Below are 19,651 nucleotides of genomic sequence, written 5' to 3'. Positions count from 1 at the left end.
GTTAGCGGAGTCTGTAACCTGAAGCACATGTAACCCGAGGTACCACTGTACTAAGCTTCCACTGCTCACATGAACACTTCATTAGCACACAAGGCTACCAAAATACTTCCTGCTTTATTCTGATTTCATTGTAGGCACCTCTTTGTTGTACATCTCTCACATTTGCTACTACTACAGATTCATGCTGGAATCATACAAACAGGTTTGTAGCCACATTTTGGAAGTTAGGACAAGAGCTGCGGACTACTGACATTTATTTTCCACCCACCCCAAAAGGAAAAGGCTTCTATTCTCTTAAAATATTTAATCCTTAGACCAAGATACTGTCCCCAGTTACCCTAAATATTGCATACCGGTTGTGGGACAGCAATAAGAGGCACAAACTGGGGGGGGGGGCAGTAAAGCTACCAAGAAACTGAAATGTTGTTGCAGAGGAAAATCTATTCCAATAGAGAAGGACAGTAAGGCACAGGGCTGAACAAAGAACCATAGCATTGTAGAACTGGAGGGGACCCCAAGGGTCATGCACAAGTTCAAGTAGGGACTGATCAGAGCCTGCTCAATTTGATTCCACTGGAATTTACTTTTAGGTGTCAGCATTAATGTCTTAAACTGCCAAAAAGAGAAAGAAATGCTGAAAAACATATCTAACTGTACTTAATAGTATATAGAGTACCCATGCCACAAAAATATGAATACATTCTCATTTCACTGACAAGCCAGATCAAATTAAGAAAGACCTTGCTGACAAATATATAGAAAGAAAACCTACCCAAATGATGCTGACATAAAAACCTCACACTTATACCAAGCTGGAAAAATGAAAAAATAGCGTGCAAGTTTATCATCCACCCTCTCCCCCTAGCTCTGGAGACCATATTATCTTACACTGAATGTAAGCAAAAGACTTAAAATATGAACATAAAGAACAGGTGTTGCATGTTCTTTTGTATTTCATTAAAAACTTTAATAATTCTTTTTAAAGACCTTCTGGTGGAGAATCAGTTCAGTTACCACAAAAAATGGTTTTCTGGCAGTATGCTCCTCTCTTATCCCATGAAACCAAGTCAGCAGTTAAGAAACACAACTAAAATCCCAAAGCTTATAAGAGTGTGTTCCATGGTCTAAAAACAATGGTGAATGAACAGGTGAAAATACTAAGGAACTCACTACCACAGGCTTCGGCCTCAGCTGAACGTGCCAGGAAGTGATGCAGCAAGACCAAAAACTAATAAGTACAGCTTAAAACATGGGTAGGCAAACTAAGGCCCAGGGGCTGGATCCAGCCCAATTGCCTTCTCAATCCGGCCCACGGACGGTCCGGGAATCAGTGTATTTTTACATGAGTAGAATGTGTCCTTTTATTTAAAATGCATCTCTGGGTTATTTGTGGGGCATAGGAATTTGTTCATTCCCCTCCCAAAATATAGTCCGGCCCGCCACAAGGTCTGAGGGAAGTGGACCGGCCCCCTGCTGAAAAAGTTTGCTGACCCCTGGGCTTAAAAGGTGTGTAGCATGTTCCTTCTAGCCTGGCCAAAGAATACAGGGGGGTGCTGCACTCTCCACTAGCACAGCTTATTAGATGCCTCTCCTTTACTTTCTCTAGTACTGTAAGACAATTATTCAGAAGACGATTTTTAGCTCTACACTCCCCCTGGCCTGGGAGGAATTTCTCTGGCACCAAAGAACTCATACATAGAAATCTTCTCTGTGAAACAGCCAGACCCCACTAAAACACTGAGCGCTGTCAGGTTACCTAGAGCTGTGACTCTCAAACACCCCAGTCTCTCCACATTATGGGTAGCAAATTGGTGTTGGGAGTGGCTATGCAACACTGTCCTTTCTGGCTTAGCCACATTTTACTTCTGGTTGGGTTGTCTTACAGTCAAAAGCTTTTGCTTTTAAACTGGAAGGTCCTGGTGACAGAAACCTGTCACTGCGATACTTGTTAGATACCTAGCATATTTATAAAAAATGCTATAACAATAGAAAAATTTATGATCTACATCAAAACTACAGAAACCTAGACACCCAAGTGTGTGGATTCCCCCCCCACACATGACTATATTGGTGTCTAACAGACCAACTTTTCAGCTTTTACTTAGCTTCACATCTGCTAGTTCTGAAGCAATAACTTCATGGTTGATGTGTTCCCCTTCTCAAGGTACTATATCCTTATATTTGAAGCCCTATTTTGTTGTTGTGCGTGTGTCTTTTAGTATTGTAGGCTGATTTCTGGATCTTCATTTAGCTGACAGCAGTCACATATTAGTCTACCTCTCAAACAAGTTGGCAAAATTACACGCAACATGAAAATGTCAAAAAAGACTGTCATACTTCCTTGACTATACCAGTCCTAATTCAGTTATTGCCCCAGCTGATGTAGGATGCCAGCTGACCTGCCACTGCAGAAGGGGGAAAGGCCAGACCATAGGGGGATTCATAGGAAGGTCTCAATGTGTGGCCATAGCTACACAGGGGGCTCAACACTTTTCCCTATTCATTATCTTGCCCAATGCCCTGTTCTCTTAGCCATCTTTTGATCCAACCATCTGTTCAATCCTTGGAAAGATAAGTTCCCATCTTTTCCATCACTTCCTGCTATCTTTCTAGCTTTCCTATTTGTTGCTCTGACAGGAGCCTCCTTTCACCTGGAAAACAGCAGCCTGTCCCCATTTCCAGAAATAGTAAAGTTACAGGCAGAAAAACTCTACACTTGTTTCATATTAGCAACAAGCAGAATGAGAAGAGACAGGTGCTTGAAATGCAAGAAGAAAAACAGGCAAGTAGGCTGCCTGTCTTGATGTGAGAAGGGTAGTGGTGCTTGAGTACAAGTTTACACTAGTCCTTGTTATCACACCATATGTAGCCCTAAAGAAGCATTTACATATTCCCAGTTCCTTCCATGCTTTGCACAACTGTCAGCATTATGGCACCATCAAGTGGTAAAATTATATACTGCAGTTCTTTAACAAGGAGGAGTCATCAGTCCTTACTACATCTTGAAGGTCCCAGGCCAAAGAGAGGTTAGGCTGGCCTCAACTAGAGCCAGGGCTTTTTCGGCTGCGGCTCCAACCTGGTGGAACGCTCTGTCACAAGAGACAAGGGCCCTGCAGGACTTGACATCTTTCCGCAGGGCCTGCAAGACAGAGCTGTTCCACTAGGCCTTTGGTCAGGGCGCAGCCTGACTCCCTCCTTTGGCAATCTTTACAAAACTTTAGTTTATGGTTGCCATCAATTTTGATTAATTAATTTTTATAATGTTTTTATAATGTTGCACTATTTTAGTGTTGTTAGCCGCCCTGAGCCCGGCTTCGGCTGGGGAGGGCGGGATATAAATAAAATTTATTATTATTATTATTATTCTCTTTGGCTAAAAAGGAATGTAAGCTGTAATACTCTGCACACTTACTGGAGAGTAATTCCTATTGAACAGTGTGACTTGCATGCAAAGGACTGCACTGTTACTATGCATGCTTACTTGGAAGGAAAATTCATTGTGTTCAATGAGCCTTCCTATCTATTAAGTGTGCAAAGGACTGTGATCTTAGTGTCCCTGCTGCCACAGCATTAACTCTCCTTTGTAGAACTACAGATACTACACACTAGACAGTATTTTATTGTCGGGGCCGAAGCCCCTACAACCCCTAGGGCTTGGCTTGCCACAAACTCAGCAAATCTCCTCAATGTATTGGCCCTCCACAGAGTCAACTGCTTAATTCTGTGGGCCAGATGGATGATGAGCATTTTTATTCACATGCCAAGTCAAACTTGTGGAAAGATCAGCTATAAAATTAGTTACCACAGCATTTAATAGTGACTGTGTTTGTCCATAAATCACAACTTGTTCCATCTGCTAACCTAGTAGTGCTTCATTCCAGTTTTCTCTTTTTATCTTAATACATCTGGGTCAAAATTTAAGCACAGCTTTCTCTGGATAAATGTCTGCCTTTAGACAGACACTAGTACATTCCCATCTGCTGTAGGCAGAGTGAACTGCAAATCCCAGAATGCAACATAGTTAAGATTGACACTTGGCTCTGAAGCCATCTGATTAGGAGGATGGCAGCTACTCCCTGCAACAATGAATGTGAAAGAAAGAAAGAGAGAAAGAAAGAAAGAAAGAAAGCTCACAAAAACCAAGTGGTGATTAGAAAATAGACCATTTTCAAGCACTACTTGAAAGATTCCCCTTCCCCACCCTCAATTAAAAACGCTGAAAGACTTAACACTCCCAAGATCAAATTAGTTACTATTTTAAATCTACTACCTGAAATAGAACTCCTGCCCATTACAACACTGAGTGATTCTGCAAATCTCCATTTATTTGGCTGAAATAAGTACATGAGTTAGCTGCATTAAGCAGGTCACAGATCTTGATTGTGTGCATGTACCTGATGTTCTTCAAGGAGGGCAAGCAATAGCCTTGCTTTAAGATGAGGGGAAAGATATTCAGTCACATGAAAATGAAATCTAATGCTATTGGAGGAGTAAAGATTTCTGTCAGGTGGTGGTGTGGTTGCTCAAGAGCAAACAGGCAAGACTCCTGTCTTTTCCAAGCTTTATTCTTAGTGCAAACTATTTACAGTGAAGAGCGTTGCAAGTTCGTGTCTGGTTCAGTCGCTAGCAGAATCTGGGAGTGGCCGGTCCTTGTGCCTCCCCCAGCATAACAGTCGCATGACCCCCATCCTTCTCCTCCCCTCTCTGAGCTGAAACCTACTGCGCAGAGTGGGCGCTGGCAAAGGGGTACTTCCCTCCCCTCCGCTTTGCTCAGGCTCGGTGTTGAGGCGCTCCCTAGCATCTCCTGGTCCCTGCACCTCCTCCCCACTGGAGGCAGGGCTTTCCTCCTTGCCAGAGGAGGAACTGCTTCACAAGATCTTAGGAGGTTCCCTATAACACAACTGCCCTTCCACCTCTCGCCTCTGAGCTGATGGCAGTTCCCTGACAATTTCCAATTCTATATCTCTCTGGTTTTGCTTCATCATGACAGACTAGTAGCACAGGGCTAATCTATAAGGGTGGCGGCAGGCCAAGGAGAGCAGAATTATAGAATCATAGAATTGTAGAGTTGGAAGCAATCATGAGGGTCTTCTAGTTCAATCCCCTGCAATGCAGGAATATTTCACCCAACGCAGGGCTCAAACCCATGACCCTGAGATTAAGAGTCTCCTGCTCTCCCAACTGAGCTACCCCAGTCTTAAGAAAGAGTGTCGTCCAGAGGGATGAGGGGAAGGAAAACTGATAAAAGGAATAGGAAGTGAAGAGATATATAAGGGTGAATAATTGCATATTCATTAAAAGTTGCCAGCTAAGCTTCTGGTGGAGAAGACTTATAGTATGCATAAAACGCTAAGCAGATTTATTTCTTTAACGCACATATTCTGGTAACATCTCTCTAAAAGAATAGTTAAATCCTGGAAGATTTTAGGTTTGGTGACATTAACTTATTATGTAAATCCTCACTGGCCAGCCTCTCTCCATTATGGAAGTGATTTCATACTTACTGTGGAATCAATATTTATTAAATATGCATACCACCCTTCAATACAAATTCTCAAGGCAACTTACATTCACAAAGCAGAACTGGCTACAAAGTCTCATCACAGATTAAAGATTAAAAGCCTGGTGACAAAAATACAGTATACACATCAGGCAAGCTTCCTTAGGGAGAGAAATACTGTACTTAAAAAAATAATAATATTGCAATATTCTAATATTATTTATTTATATTAATGCTTCACTTCTTTTTTAATGAGTCGTTTCCCCCCCCCCCATATTTTAAGCTGCTTTTATTTTATCTGTAAACAGCCTTGAATCCCTGTCAAGAAAAAAGGTGGGTCATAAATATAAAATAATGGAACCACAATCGATGGTCCTCTAGCCAGTCATCACCAGTTTCAACATCACCAGTTTCAAATGGACCAAGAAATGGTAAATGAAAAAATGCTGCATCATGTGACCCCTTTACTGGTCCCAACAAAAAATAATCTTTCAGCTGTGTTCTGATATTGTCCAGAACACAGCAGCCTAAGAGTCTATATCTAGATACCTAAAACTGTTGTGAGGATCAGTTTATAATATGTACTCTCAAACATATAGCACTTTCAACAGATGTGCACCTCAACAATATTCCCTATTCCAAACAGAATTGATGTTCAAACATAGATAGGTTTATACAGTTAAAACATCAAGAAGGCATGGAGAAAAGGTATGTCCCGTTACAGTTACTTGCATTAATTAAAATTTAAAAAATTGTCCAGTAGCACCTTGGAGACCAACTAAGTTTATTCTGTGTATAAGATTTCATGTGCATGCACACTTCTTCAGATATTTTATTTCGACTTGAGTCAGACCAACATGGTTACCTACCTGAATCTTGCATTAATTAGTGAGCCACTGAAAACTCCAAAACAAAAGGCAAGTGCTCTTCTTACAAAGGAAGGAAACCATATAGAGCATAACAGGGGGCAGGGCTTACTTCTAACAACAGGATTTTGTCATTATGTTCTACCTGCTATTTCACTGCTACTACACCCTGCCTGTCCTCCCATAGACTGAGGCGCAGTTTCTTGCCAAAGGTCAACCAGTGAGTTTCATGGCCAAGTGGCAATTTCAATCCTACTCTGAGTCTGAATCTCTAATCATTACACCATACTGCTTTAGTTGGACACACTTTTTGATTTCAATAAGTCTACTCTAAGTAGGATTAACAAGAATACAATCCCATGTTATTATTTTCTTAACCATGGCATGTGTATTCAGAAGTAATTAGAAATTATGCCTACATAGAGCCAGTATGCTAACAATGCTTGGCACCAAAACAATTTGCTACAGTCTGAAGTAGGAAGAATGGGGCTGCATAAACACCCAAATGCACTCCAAACTGAATAGATGGAACTCATAAAGTCATTTCAGTGGTTAGTCTTAGAATCATAGAATCACAGAGTTGGAAGAGACCATGTGAGTCATCTAGTCCAACTCCCTGCAATGAAGGAATCTTCTTCCCAACATGGGGCTTGAACCCACAACCCTGAGATTAAGTCTCATGCTCTACCTACTAAGCTATTGGGAAAGTGCCTTAAGACCCTGAAAAGAATTCTGCTATAGAAGAAGAAGAAGAGTTTGGATTTGATATCCCGCCTTTCACTCCCTTTAAGGAGTCTCAAAGCAGCTAACATTCTCCTTTCCCTTCCTCCCCCACAACAAACACTCTGTGAGGTGAGTGGGGCTGAGAGATTTCAAAGAAGTGTGACTGGCCCAAGGTCTCCCAGCAGCTGCATGTGGAGGAGCGGAGACGCGAACCCAGTTCCCCAGATTACGAGACTACCGCTCTTAACCACTACACCACACTGGCTCCCACACTGGCTATAAAAAGCACACACTTAAGACTCATATTTCTAGAGATCCTTATGACATGCCTGCACCAGTACACATCCATAAGTAAGTTTACAACAAACCTATTCAAATTGCTTTAGCAGCTGGATTTTCATTCACAGATCACCCAAGAATACCAGAATGAAGGGGAAACAAAATATTGTGATACTTGAAATGTTAACCAACTTATGGCATAAGCTTCACAAACTATAATCCAATTCACTGGATACGGAAGAAAAGTTACACTTCATGTGTCTATGGAAGTGTAAACTTTCATAAATTTGTTAGCCTTAAAGGTGCCACAAAACTCTGTTAGTCTCGTACAGTAAAAACATGGCACCCTCTCTGGAGAATCAAGGGTATCACTCAATCCATCTAATATGAACTTCATACTCTTGCAGACAGAAAGGTTCCAAAATCTTTCTACATTTCTAACAAAGTGTGCTCAACACTAAAGAGCAACAAAAAACACAAAAGCTGTTTCCACAAATCATCTTGCACCCATTAGAAAGATCCGGTTGCCTGTTTCTCTCCTCTCTATTACATATGCATTCCCAGCTAAGAAATCTACATGATCAGACACATCATTCATGCTTGAAGCATCCTGACCAGACACAAAACATAGCCATAACCCAAGACACTTTGTCACACATCAATATAACTTAATGAAGGTTTCTGTTGGCTCCCAATCTCACTTCATGATACAAGAAAAATTCAGCACACATGAAAACACCAACATCTGCTAGCTACAGCGCTTTTCATTAGCTTTTTCAAACTAACAGGAATAAATCATGTGCAACGTTTTCTCTTCTGCCCTAAAAGTAACAATTTGAAAAAGCAGGCAACACACGTCAGATATGGCCTGCTCTTTGTGGAAGTCATAACTGAAGAACATGCCAGATGTTCTATCTACACAAACCCTAGTTGAAAGAAGTGTTCAAGTTTGAGAAACCAGTGTCCACTGCAGCTGTGAGGGAATGAACCTGTCCGCCAAAAGGAAATAAATTAGAATGCATAGCACTGATGAAGAATTTGCCACGTGAGCAACTCATACCCCAAACTGGGAGATAAATAATGGTCAACAAATTTGGGGCAGCAATGATAGTCAGCTAAAAAACTGTATTCACCAGGACATGCACTTTCCCTTAAAGGACAGGATCTTGCCCTCAACTTTATCCTTCATCTGTAAACATCAGCACAAGATTGGGACCCAACAGAAGCTCCTCTCTTGTCCTTCTCTAGCTCTGGAGCTAGTGGGGGCAGCAGAGGCATGTGGATTCACTCTGCGCAGGGGGGCTGGAGCTCCAGTTAGTGGTACACTTAGGGAATTTTAGATCCTCAACTTTACGTAGCCATGTTAATTACTTCCATTGTGAAGCACACAATTAACACTTTTCTTCTCTCCCTGCCCAACTGCCATTCTGGTTAACAATGTTCAGACATCTTGGTAGGGACATGAGAAAAGAGTGGCTCTCCAGGTCTACTGAGAAGGACCATAAATAACAAGCATTACACTGAATTTTAGCCCAGCACAAAAATTGTGAGTAGGTGATTCTCAAGTCTAAGAGACTGTCCTGCTACCTGAGTGATGATTGAACAAGGGACCCTACTGCAAGCAAACCAGTTTATAAAACAGAAATAACACTGTCATTTCCACAGGATTCATGCTTTTAAAAAAAGGACTTATATGACCACTGGAGCAGCCACTATATTTACTAGATAAAATACATAATCCATCCATGAGCTTGTAATCTCTGTTACAGAGTTTATATGAAGGCCCCCTAATGAGAAGAAAAAGCAAGAGGTACATTCTAGCTGGGCATGTAAGCTTGAGATTTTGAATGCTCTCCCATATCAAAAGTTCACCGTAGACAAAACATTAGGCTAAGACATTCTGTCTTCCCAAGGCGTTATCTTTCCATGTGCAAGATATGAGCAAAGATGTACCTCTTTACCCAGGTTTTTGTTTAGTGGGTGCATTCCTTCCTTTTATACTGCTGAGCGCTGCTGTTCTATGCTGCTGTCTTGTTATTCTGATAGCGGCTGTTTCTGTGGTTTTCTTTTATTATTATACTGCAATTGTACTTACTCCCCTGGGACCATTTGGTGAAGGGTGGGGTCTAAGTATAAATAAGTAATTACAGTGGTACCTCGGGTTACACACACTTCAGGTTACAAACTCTTCAGGTTACAGACTCCACTAACCCAGAAATAGTACCTCAGGTTAAGAACTTTGCTTCAGGATGAGAACAGAAATCGTGCTCCGGCGGCGCAGCAGCAGCAGGAGGCCCACAATAGCTAAAGTGGTGCTTCAGGTTAAGAACAGTTTCAGGGTAAGAACAGACCTCCAGAACGTATTAAGTACTTAACCCGAGGTACCACTGTATAGAGCGACCATGGAAGCATTCTGATATGGATGCCCTGCACCTTGCAGCAACACGATTCCAAAAAGAAAGTACCACAAGTTCTCTGTTCACTGTTGTCTCAAATCTTCAGACTTCAAAAAAACACAGTCTAGATGAAGACAGAATTAGATCCATATACTTGCCTTTGAAGGGTCAAAATTACTCAGATAAGAATGATGAGAAACCCTAGAGGCTAACTACAGCAAACACTCTGGAAATCCCAAAAGACTAGCATGTCTTGCCAGATTTCCTCTTAGACTCCTATGAGACCTGTAATACACATGCTTAGTCATTGCAACAACTTAAGAATTTAAGTTTCATTTATGAAACATAACACATCACCAAAAGCAAGGCATACAGTGTCCACAAGTGATGGAATTCCCAGCACCATCCTTTGCATTTTGTCTGTTGTGACTCATTGTGCCCTCAGCTACTGAAGCAACAACAGCATACATAGAGGTCTGACAGGACCATGCAGCAAAGGAGAGACTAAGTTTACACATCCTGTGTTGCAGCTCCAGGTAAGCAGAGGCCAAGCACTGTTAACTCTTCTTGAAATGGCTTCAGAAACTACCTGATCTGTAAAGGTTCAACACCATCAGCTTGTAGGTGGTAACCAAAACCCAGTAAGTGACATTTAAAACAAACCAGCACAGAAAGTGTTGGATTGTTAGATTAGAACAGTGGTTTTCAACCAGTGTGCCATGGAACCTTGGGGTGCCTTGAATGATGGTCAAGGGTGCCGCGGACAACACTGGCCTCCTTCCCTCCCTCTCCTCTGATGCCCTCGCGTCTCTGCCTCCCAAAGGCTTGCACAGCTGTTTGTTGCAGCAGTGGTGGTTATAAGCTCCCCAGGTGAATGGTGCCTCTGGGGCTGGCCAAGGGGTGCTGGTTGTCAGGAGCTGAGGTGGCCTTGGAGTAAGGAAGCAAGTCTGTTGACTAGGGAGCCCAGCCAGCCAGTCCACCAGCCCTTGCTGTTGGGAATGGACAGATAAGTAGGAGGCTGGGCAGGGAGGCAGGCAGTGCGCTGACCTTTCTTGTGCTTGCTGTGTGCAAGGCCTGCCAGGGAGCCGAGTGCCTGGTGCTGAGCGCCTTTTTGCCATGCAGGACTGGCAGCACTTGCTGCTGCCTCCCAAGGTAAGGTGCTGGCCTCACATTCAACTTTGGCCAGTCTCTGTTGGGCCACTAAGGCTGGGGGCATCCTCTTCCCAGGCCCCTGTGAGGCAGTGTGAGGAGGCACCTCTCTTTCGGGCGGGGGGGGGGGTGGCAGGCAGTTCAGAGACCAGGGACAGCAGCAGCAGCTGCCCGAAAGACTCCCAAGGAGAGGGGAGAAGAGAGGAGGCTGAGGGAACAGTCCACAAGCGAGGGTGTTCAAAAAGGGGTGAGGGGTTGCCAGCTCTGCAGGCAAGGGGTGACGAAACTGGGCTCCTAAGCCTCAGAGGTGCCACAGAAAGAATGCAGTTGGTCAAGAGCCATGGACTCAAAAAGGTTGAAAACTTCTGGATTAGAATATCAGAATCAAGGCTAACATCAAACAGTGCATGTCCCTCAACTGGAATGCAGTGTGGGAGTGAAAACTCGATGCAGTTTCAAAGATATAAGCTTCCATGTTAATTCCACTTTATGCAGTGTGTTCCTTCAAAAAGACTGCTGAAACAGACATTTCTTCAAGTCAATTGACATTTCTGATTCAAGTTATAGATTTTTCTAACACGCAAAAGCTTTTGGTTGGCTTATTAAATTTTACTCAAAGACCAAGCAAGCCTCAGTGGTACACGCTGTAGTTGCTGAAGTTCAAAAAACCTCATCTGAAGAATTAAGAAGTCTTGCTGTTTTCAAAAGTGTTCTACCTTCGTGGAACTCCTGAACCTCAATCATAGAAATTCAGTGCACAGTAGAAGACTTAGAACGCACACACACTTAACACCAGACTATGGCTGCACGTTGTGATCTTCTCATTAATGCTTGATAAGCTCCAACTGAAAGCACAGGTTTTCCCCAAAACATTGGAGGTGGGGGTGGGTGAAAATAGCTGATCTACAGTACAAGTAGTAAACACATGATCCATGGTCTTTTCTTATTCAAAGTTTTATAACAAGTGGAACTGCTCTGCAAACTTGCCTCTTGAGAAAAGGTAAGAATTCTTTTTAAAGAGCATAATTTACTTATCTGGTTCAACCTCTGCCATACATTAAATGCTTGGTGCAGATAATACAAAGGAAGTTTCTGTGATCTGTTGTGTGAAGTGATTTCTTTCAGATTCAAAATGTGTAACTACCCACGACTACCAGCGTTAGCAAATCTGTCCAATATCAAGTGAAAGAGAGACAGGGTACCATGCCTCTACCACTCGATTAAAATCTATTCTTTGTATATCGCATTGTTGTTTTATTGCTATGGCCGATGCAAATAAAGATTCATTCATTCATTCTCTACCACTTTCAGATTAACATCTCTTGCAATTCTTTCCTTTCTCTTAGTGAATTTAGGACCATATTCTGGATTTCATGTACTCCAAAAGTTCACCTCACTAGGTTCTTAATGAGATTTCTTCTTAGCTTGCCATAATATTTAAGTTTCTTCAGTTAAACAAATCTGTCACTCCTGATCAAGTCTTTGTATGTTTTAGAATTCTGCATCCCTACCACGCTTTAGAGGGAAGGTCAACAAATCACCTCCCTTTGGAACTATGTAGTATAAACAAGACAGAAGATGGAGCCGATACATGGCAGAAGAATTCAACCAAGGCCAAACATTCAGTAAGTGGCACAGATAAGGAAATAAAGGATTACACTTCAGTTTGAATGGAAAAGTGCCACCACAATCCATCCTACATCCCAGCATAGCCACAACTAACAATATACAATAATTTTTGGTATTTCAAGCATATTAACAAAACCTTGACAGAAGTTCTAAAATCCAATACAATTCAGCAAAACCATCTATAGGACTGCCAAAGAGAGGAAGAGGAAGTCCTACTGCACAAGTGGAAGCCTGTCCTGCTTGAGCAAAGGCGATGCTCGATACATGTTGTTGGCATACGTCTGTCTCAGGAGACAATGGTTACAACCATATGTGGAATTTATATACTGCCCTTCAAAAGCATTTTTCAGGGTGCTGTATACAAAGGTATCAATAATAGAAGACAATCTTACTCGGCTATGAGTGATCACCAAAGAAGAAAATAGACATGCCAATCTAAGAGAATGTCTATCTCCTGACAATTGTACTGTATTCACACAGATCTGGGCAAACAATGAAGCCTGAAATAAATATTTTAAGCTGTTTCACATGGCTGTGCAGTTTAGCATAGTGGCACTTTTAGACATTCTCTACATGTAGTAAACTAAGAGGCTAATGCTCTTTACCACAGCCTCTATCCTGCTACAATCCCACATATCTTGAGCATTCTGGCCAATGGTCATCTTGGAATAATGTAGTAACAATGGAAACTGAGGGATTTAATAGGAGAGACCTTCAAAAAAGAAGACAGAGCTAATCTCCTCACTGTGAACATTTGTTTGCAAGTTTGCAAGTCACTCCAACAGCCAGATGTGTTAAGCTGGTCAACAAGTATATCAGGTTTTAGCAACTCTACTATTATGACACATCAAATTAAGAGTCTCTGAGACAGAGGGCAAAACTGGCTCTGACAGTGATATTGTAGCTATTAAGCCAAGAAGCCATTTATACAGTATGTAAGAACTCAGAATAAAAGTAGCTAACATGCACAAAATAACCATTACTAATACATGTACAAAAAAAACATCAAGTCAGTTTCCTCAGTCATGGTAACAGCAAGGCCAACATGTATACTTTGGCCCTTCTCTAATGGCCTATGTTGAGAAGCAAGTATCAGCTAGAGACAGTGGTGGTTAAATCTTAATATGCTAAGATCTGTGGACTTATTTGTACGTTTGAGATAATCATCTGATCAACAACTGGAGCAACTAGTTCTGTAATTTATGCTGTGTACATACAGGAAAGAAAACTTTTGATAGCTATAATACATTATCAGTCCTAAGTCCCAAGAAAGCACTGGATAATATATAAATATAGCACATTTTATTATGCTCAAAAACACCTGGGACACATCCCCAAATGCTTTATTTCTAGCTGTCACAGGGTAATTGACATACATCTACCTTCCAGAACCTTAAACAAAGCCTTCAGGTCATATATCCAGTCAGTCAGCATATGGTGAATCAAAGCAGGACTACTGGACCTTGCAAAAAGAAAAAACTGGTCTGCCCTCATGCTTATGAATGAGTAATATGTAAACACCAAGTGCTCTCTAGAAGCACTAGATCCAGTTGAATTGTTTCAGGATGAATTTGACAAACACAGAAAGTTAAATGATTTGATAGATAGCCCAAGATAAGTTGGACACTAGATCTCTAGGTGTCAAATCATAATGCCTTTCAAAGACCCAAAGAAATCTATTAAGCAAAAACTCACATTCCCAAGTGCTGATTACACCATGGGTGATTATGAAATATCTAACCTAGTTTGTTGCCTACAAAAAGAAACAAGGATCAAATGTTCCAGAGGATACACACACAATACAGCAGGAGAATTATGGCTTAATATATTTATTATTATTCATTCTCCTTAGGGATAGCCAAGGACTTTAGGATATTCTCCTGCATGAACTACATCACTCAATGGCCCTAACTTGCACTCATTTAATTAAAATTTCCTTGTACCTGTTAGATTAGAAGATGTTATAAATGCCACTGGAGATCACGAGTTGTGTGAACTGCCATGCAGAACCTATCTATTTTGCCTTTCTTACTTTAAAGTCAATACTGTATAACAATTACGGTGGGGGACAGAAATGCTACCAAATATCCACTTTATCCAAAAAAATATTTACTAACCTTTACTACCATTCTGAGACATACTACCATTCTGAGACAGACCTACGAGTGAGGAAGTTCCTGCTTGGAATCTCACCTCTGCCAATGAAGCTTTAGGCAAGCTATGAATTCTCAGCCTCAAGCAATAAAGGGATGACATCTACCTATTGCAAGGATATCAGTATGTGAAATGCTCTGAACGCTCAAGAGCCTCGTACAAATGCTTATCAACTACACACACAGTAACAAATGCATACTACTGCAACATAGAAATATTTGGAAAATCATTCAGCAATGGGTTGTATTACATCTGTATTGCATCAATAAGGGATGCATCAAGGAAGAAAATTATTTGCCACAACAGCTAAACAGAACCTCAACATAGAAGTAATATACATTCCAACAACAGATGTTGAGATAAATAAGACACTGTCATCACTTTTGTACAATGTTTGCAAGTTTCCACAGGCCTCTGGCTAGTCTCTATAGAAAATACTGGACTAATGAAGTTTGGTCTAATCCAGCAAAACCACAATGAACTAAGATCTAAAACTGATGAAAATGTTAGTGAAAAGATATTTGTAGACATGAGCAGTGAACAAGATTTTTAAAATTAAAATAAAAAAGCAACAAGCAAACATTAAAAGTTTAACCACTCCTACTTAGTTGAATCACAGAATTGTAGAGTTGGAAGGGGATCATAAGGGTCTAGTCTAACCCACTGCAATGCAGGAATATTTTGCCCAACATGGGACTTGAACCCATGGAACTGAGATTAAGAGTCTCATGCTCTACCAACTGTGCATTCCTTTCAATAAGCTTTGAAAAATCAAAGTGGGTTTTTGAATCCCTAGTTTTGCAGCCCTCTACACAGAAAGAATATAGAAAGCAATATCAACTCCCATTCCCAAATTTGGTTCTGTGGTCAGGATTTTGGTATGCAAAAAAACCATTTGTTGATGGCTTGGGACAAGTTGCCTCTTCAGCCTCAGATTACACTCTTAAGTAGCAACAACAGATGCAGAATTGTACCATATGTGGTTGCGGGTTTCTGTTACAGTATTGAAATGAAAGAATAACTGGTGCACAGTAATAGTTCTAATGCAGCAAATAAAGCTACCATTTGCATTTGGACAAGAAAAAAGAAGGGGCATGACCACTCCACTAAGGAATTACATTCACTCCACATAAACAACCAGCCATAACCCCATACAAACCAAGGTTATACTCTGAAGCCTTTCTTAAACAAGTGTTGTTCTGAGATCTGAGGGTACCTTTTAGGAAAAAGAAAATTTCAGGGAATCGCTACCATTTGAAGAGAAGCAGGATTAAACAAAGAAAGTTCAATACTAACCTGGAATCACAGCCAATCCATACTTGGCCTGGTCTACTATCCAAGTCACTGTTCTGGCACCTTTGCCTCACCCTAGTCAGCCAAGGGTAACACCTTCTGGTTTCACAGTCACTCTAATCCACTTATGTCAGACTATTTTAGGGTCTGCAACAAAACCACAAAAGTTAGTACTGGGCTTCAAGCAGGCAGAGTTCAAGGTACTGACAGGTATTTTTTGAAAAGACATTCAGGCTGGTATAGCTTTGGACTTTGCTAATCTAGCTCCCCTTGGCTAGGATATTTGTCTTAAATGCAGGACAACTTAGAATACAAGCAAGGAGGTGCACAGTTCACTGATAGGAAGAACATTTTGACATCCTAATCATACCAAAGTGAACTGGCTAAGCAGAACTAAGAAATGCTGTAAACTCAGCACATTACTTTGGCATTTTGTGCATCTAGCAAGCTTTCCATATAATGGAGACAACAGAAACAAGCTTTCACAGGATGTTTACTTCTACTGTGGTAAAGTAACAGTTTTAAATAATTTTAAGATGACCAGCTTTTGCTCTACGTTGTGTACTATTTCCCCAAAGGCTTGATTTCTTTTCTTTTTTCCCAGATTAAATGATCAGCTTGTGCATCCTTAGGAAGCAAGTTTTCAGGGACAAATATGGCCATATCAACTATATCTACTAAAAATAATCAATTTGTGAAACTGATCATGGATCCTTATCTTGCCAGAACCATGCCATAAGGTGCCCAACTTTCCTTGCCAACAATATCTATTCCTACTGAAAAATGAGTAAACTGCACCTATGAAACTATAATAGAACCATAGTGTCATGGATTAACTCATCTGAATCATAGGAAAATATATTTTAAAAGAACTTAGAACTATACTGATACTCCTCAGAGGCTATGAGCAACATAAGCTAATGCCTGGGTAAGTGTTAAATCTGTTCTTGCATTTTTAGGCTCTCTGGTATAAGAACTACCATAGTCTATATACAGTTAAAATAAAAGGCTTACTTAATGCAAATGAAATGTGCTATTCAATTTGAGTCATTTGTCCTGACTCAGATAATAGTTTTTCTCATCTGTGTGAACACATACTGCTTATATGCCAATAATTTTTCTATCCAGGAAAATAGGAATGGAGACTGATGTAGCACATATAAATTGTACTCCAAAGAAAATGGTACTCCAAAGATGCTTGGAACTACCAGGTAAAGGGACAAAGAAGAACCCCAATCTTTACCAGACTTCTTATAAGAATAAACTAATATACCACATGAGCTAGCCCAGGCAAAAGAGAGATTTTTGAGTACTGTCCTACACTGGGAAATGGAAGGGCGATTTTATCATAAGTTTACAGGAGCAGATGGAATGGGTGCCAAAGGCTCCCACTGTACCAGGACAAAAGGTGTAAGTAGCCCTACACCTTTGAGGAGAGAAGAAACAAGAGAAATTACCTGCCAATTAGGCCAGATCCACACTATTGTACATTAAAAACACATAACTCCCCCCCCCACCCGAGTCCTGGGAAGTAAGGTTTCGTTAATGGTTCTGGGAATTGTATTTCTGTGAGGGAGAAACTACCGTTCCCAGAGTTCTTTGGGAAAAGTCATGTGCTTTCAATCAATGGTGTGGATCTATCCTTAGGTTCTGAAATTAGACCCAAAGGAAACCAAGGAGGCTGCAGGTCAAGGCTGCAACTATGAGCATCCTCTGCAATGTTTCCTAATGAATTCAACGGGATGTTGACCAGACTTGTTTTCTTGCATAAACGACGAAGCTCCCTGTCTCAAACCGGAAAATACCGGCTTTCCTCACGAGATGTGACTATAGATTAAATGTCTACTGAGGAGCGGAGGGGATGAAGCCCTACATGAGGCGAGTAGGAAGGGCGTGAAGGGTGATAAGGCCCACAGAGCTGCTTCGGCGGGGGTTGGGGGGGTCGAGAATTGAGAAGTGCCTCCTAGTAGGAAGAGAGACGTATTCCTTCCCCACTTGGAACCGAGGTCCCGGTTGACGGAAAGGCCCAGGCAGAAGCGCCCCCCCACCCTCCCTCCTGACTTCAACCACCGCCGCCCTTTCCCCACGGGGAAAAGCCAGGCCCCATTGTCCCGCCTCAGCGCACACCGCTCTCCCCGTGCCGCCAGAGCGTCTCCCGCCTCGGGCCTTTCCCCAACGGGCCCCCTCCTCCGCAGCTGCCGCTCTCCCGTTCCCCGCCCCAGAACACGGGTACCTGCTCCGGGACAGAAATGGAGGGGGTGTCAGTGCCGTACCCCGTTGCCTCCCGCCGCCGCCATCTTAACAGCAGCCCCTGAGCCTCAGCCCTAGCCAGGTCGCGCGAGAACTCGCCACCGGGTAGGGAGGGAGGAAGAGACGCGATATCTGAGGAGACACAAGAGCCCACGAGAATTGCGGGAGGAGGAGGAGGAGGGCGAAGCGAGTTATGGCGGAAAGTACAGTCTCGCGAGACAATGACTGAGAAGGCAGCTTCCTGCGAGACGTGAAAAGAGGAAGTTGAAATCACGCGAGATTTCGGTGACGTTCCCCCTCTGGTGGAGGAGGTTACTCCTAGGGATGAGGCGGCGGGAAACAGGGCAGAGTTGTTTTCCTGTTCTTGCCGCAGGTCTGTGACCTCGGAAAGGAGCTAGTTAACGAGCGTTTATCGCGATACTTGCCGTGAGAACTGAGGCAAAATATTCCACGCGAGAACAACCCAAAGAGCCGCGAGAGTTCGAGCAATTCCCCTGGCGGACTAGGTCTCCTCCTACTTTTGCTTATTGGAAACCTCACGAGATTTGGAGAATAAAATCACGCGGGTAGCCGTCCTTCGCTTCTAGTGACGAAACTCCTAAGATACATACATGTCTTCGGTTATGGTTGAGATGTGGAGCCATAAAGGGATATGGAGTTGGGGGAGGGGACTGGTATCTCGAGGGAGCTCCCGCGAGAGCTCGCAGATCTGGTCACGAGATCTGCCTCCCTGAGCTTCAGCGTATGGGGACGGCTGAGGCGAAATATCACGAGAATGACGTCACGCGGAAGTCCGCAGTCGCTCCTCCTGCGAGGAAGGGGGCCGAGAGGCGCGCGCAGCTCCAGCCACGAAATCTCGCGGGAACAGGGAGCTAAAAGAACGTGACGGATTGTTCAGCAATTCTGCGCACGAGGGAAGGAGCGACGGGTTTTCTTCCGCTCGCGTAATCACGCGGGAAGTGGGCTGAACTCTCGCGAGAGCCTGCTACGCTTTTGGCTTCTGCTTCTGGAAGCTGCTGCGAAAGGAAATTTTTGCGGGTGTTGTTGGTGTGGGGGAGGGGGATGGCTTGCCCTTGACGTGCTGTTTTCATTCTATATTTATTTTTATCTGTTTCTTAAAATTTACATAGCGCTTGATTGTGAGAAAGAACCCTCAAAGCGGCTTAAAAGAGATAAAAAGGACTAAGACTTATACAACAGAGAATAATATTCAGAGTCCACTGGACACTCCAGCAAAACTATACTGAAGGGAGAGGGGAACGGTTAATCATTAATATTATCTACACATAGTAAATTCCGGCACTCTGCTAGGATGGCTCAAACTCAAAAAATGCAGTTATTTGCAAAGCCTAAATCAGACAGGTCAGGAGACCGTTTCCTGTCTAACCAGCTATCTGAAACTGCTGATGCTA

The 19,651-nt window shown here is 42.4% G+C and overlaps 1 protein-coding gene across 13 annotated transcripts in view; it reads right to left on the bottom strand.

Annotated features, from left to right (window-relative positions):
- HUWE1 (HECT, UBA and WWE domain containing E3 ubiquitin protein ligase 1) overlaps positions 1 to 18,951 on the bottom strand; it is a 101,639-nt gene extending 82,688 nt beyond the window's left edge. For 8 of the 13 annotated variants that reach the window (XM_053371397.1, XM_053371392.1, XM_053371400.1 and 5 more), the window contains exons 1-2: positions 18,223 to 18,464; positions 15,993 to 16,136 (exon numbers count right to left, since the gene is read on the bottom strand). The gene's annotated coding sequence lies outside the window, so the exon portion shown is untranslated. Of the gene's footprint in view, positions 1 to 15,992; positions 16,137 to 18,222; positions 18,466 to 18,850 lie in introns of those variants that run through there. The other 5 variants (XM_053371401.1, XM_053371403.1, XM_053371396.1 and 2 more) reach the window with 2 other exon arrangements.
- Positions 18,952 to 19,651: the final 700 nt, after the last annotated feature.

This window comes from Podarcis raffonei, chromosome 17 (assembly GCF_027172205.1).
Source record: "Podarcis raffonei isolate rPodRaf1 chromosome 17, rPodRaf1.pri, whole genome shotgun sequence".
Classification (NCBI taxonomy): Eukaryota; Metazoa; Chordata; class Lepidosauria; order Squamata; family Lacertidae; genus Podarcis; species Podarcis raffonei.
This window is presented reverse-complemented; position numbering and strand designations above follow the sequence as displayed.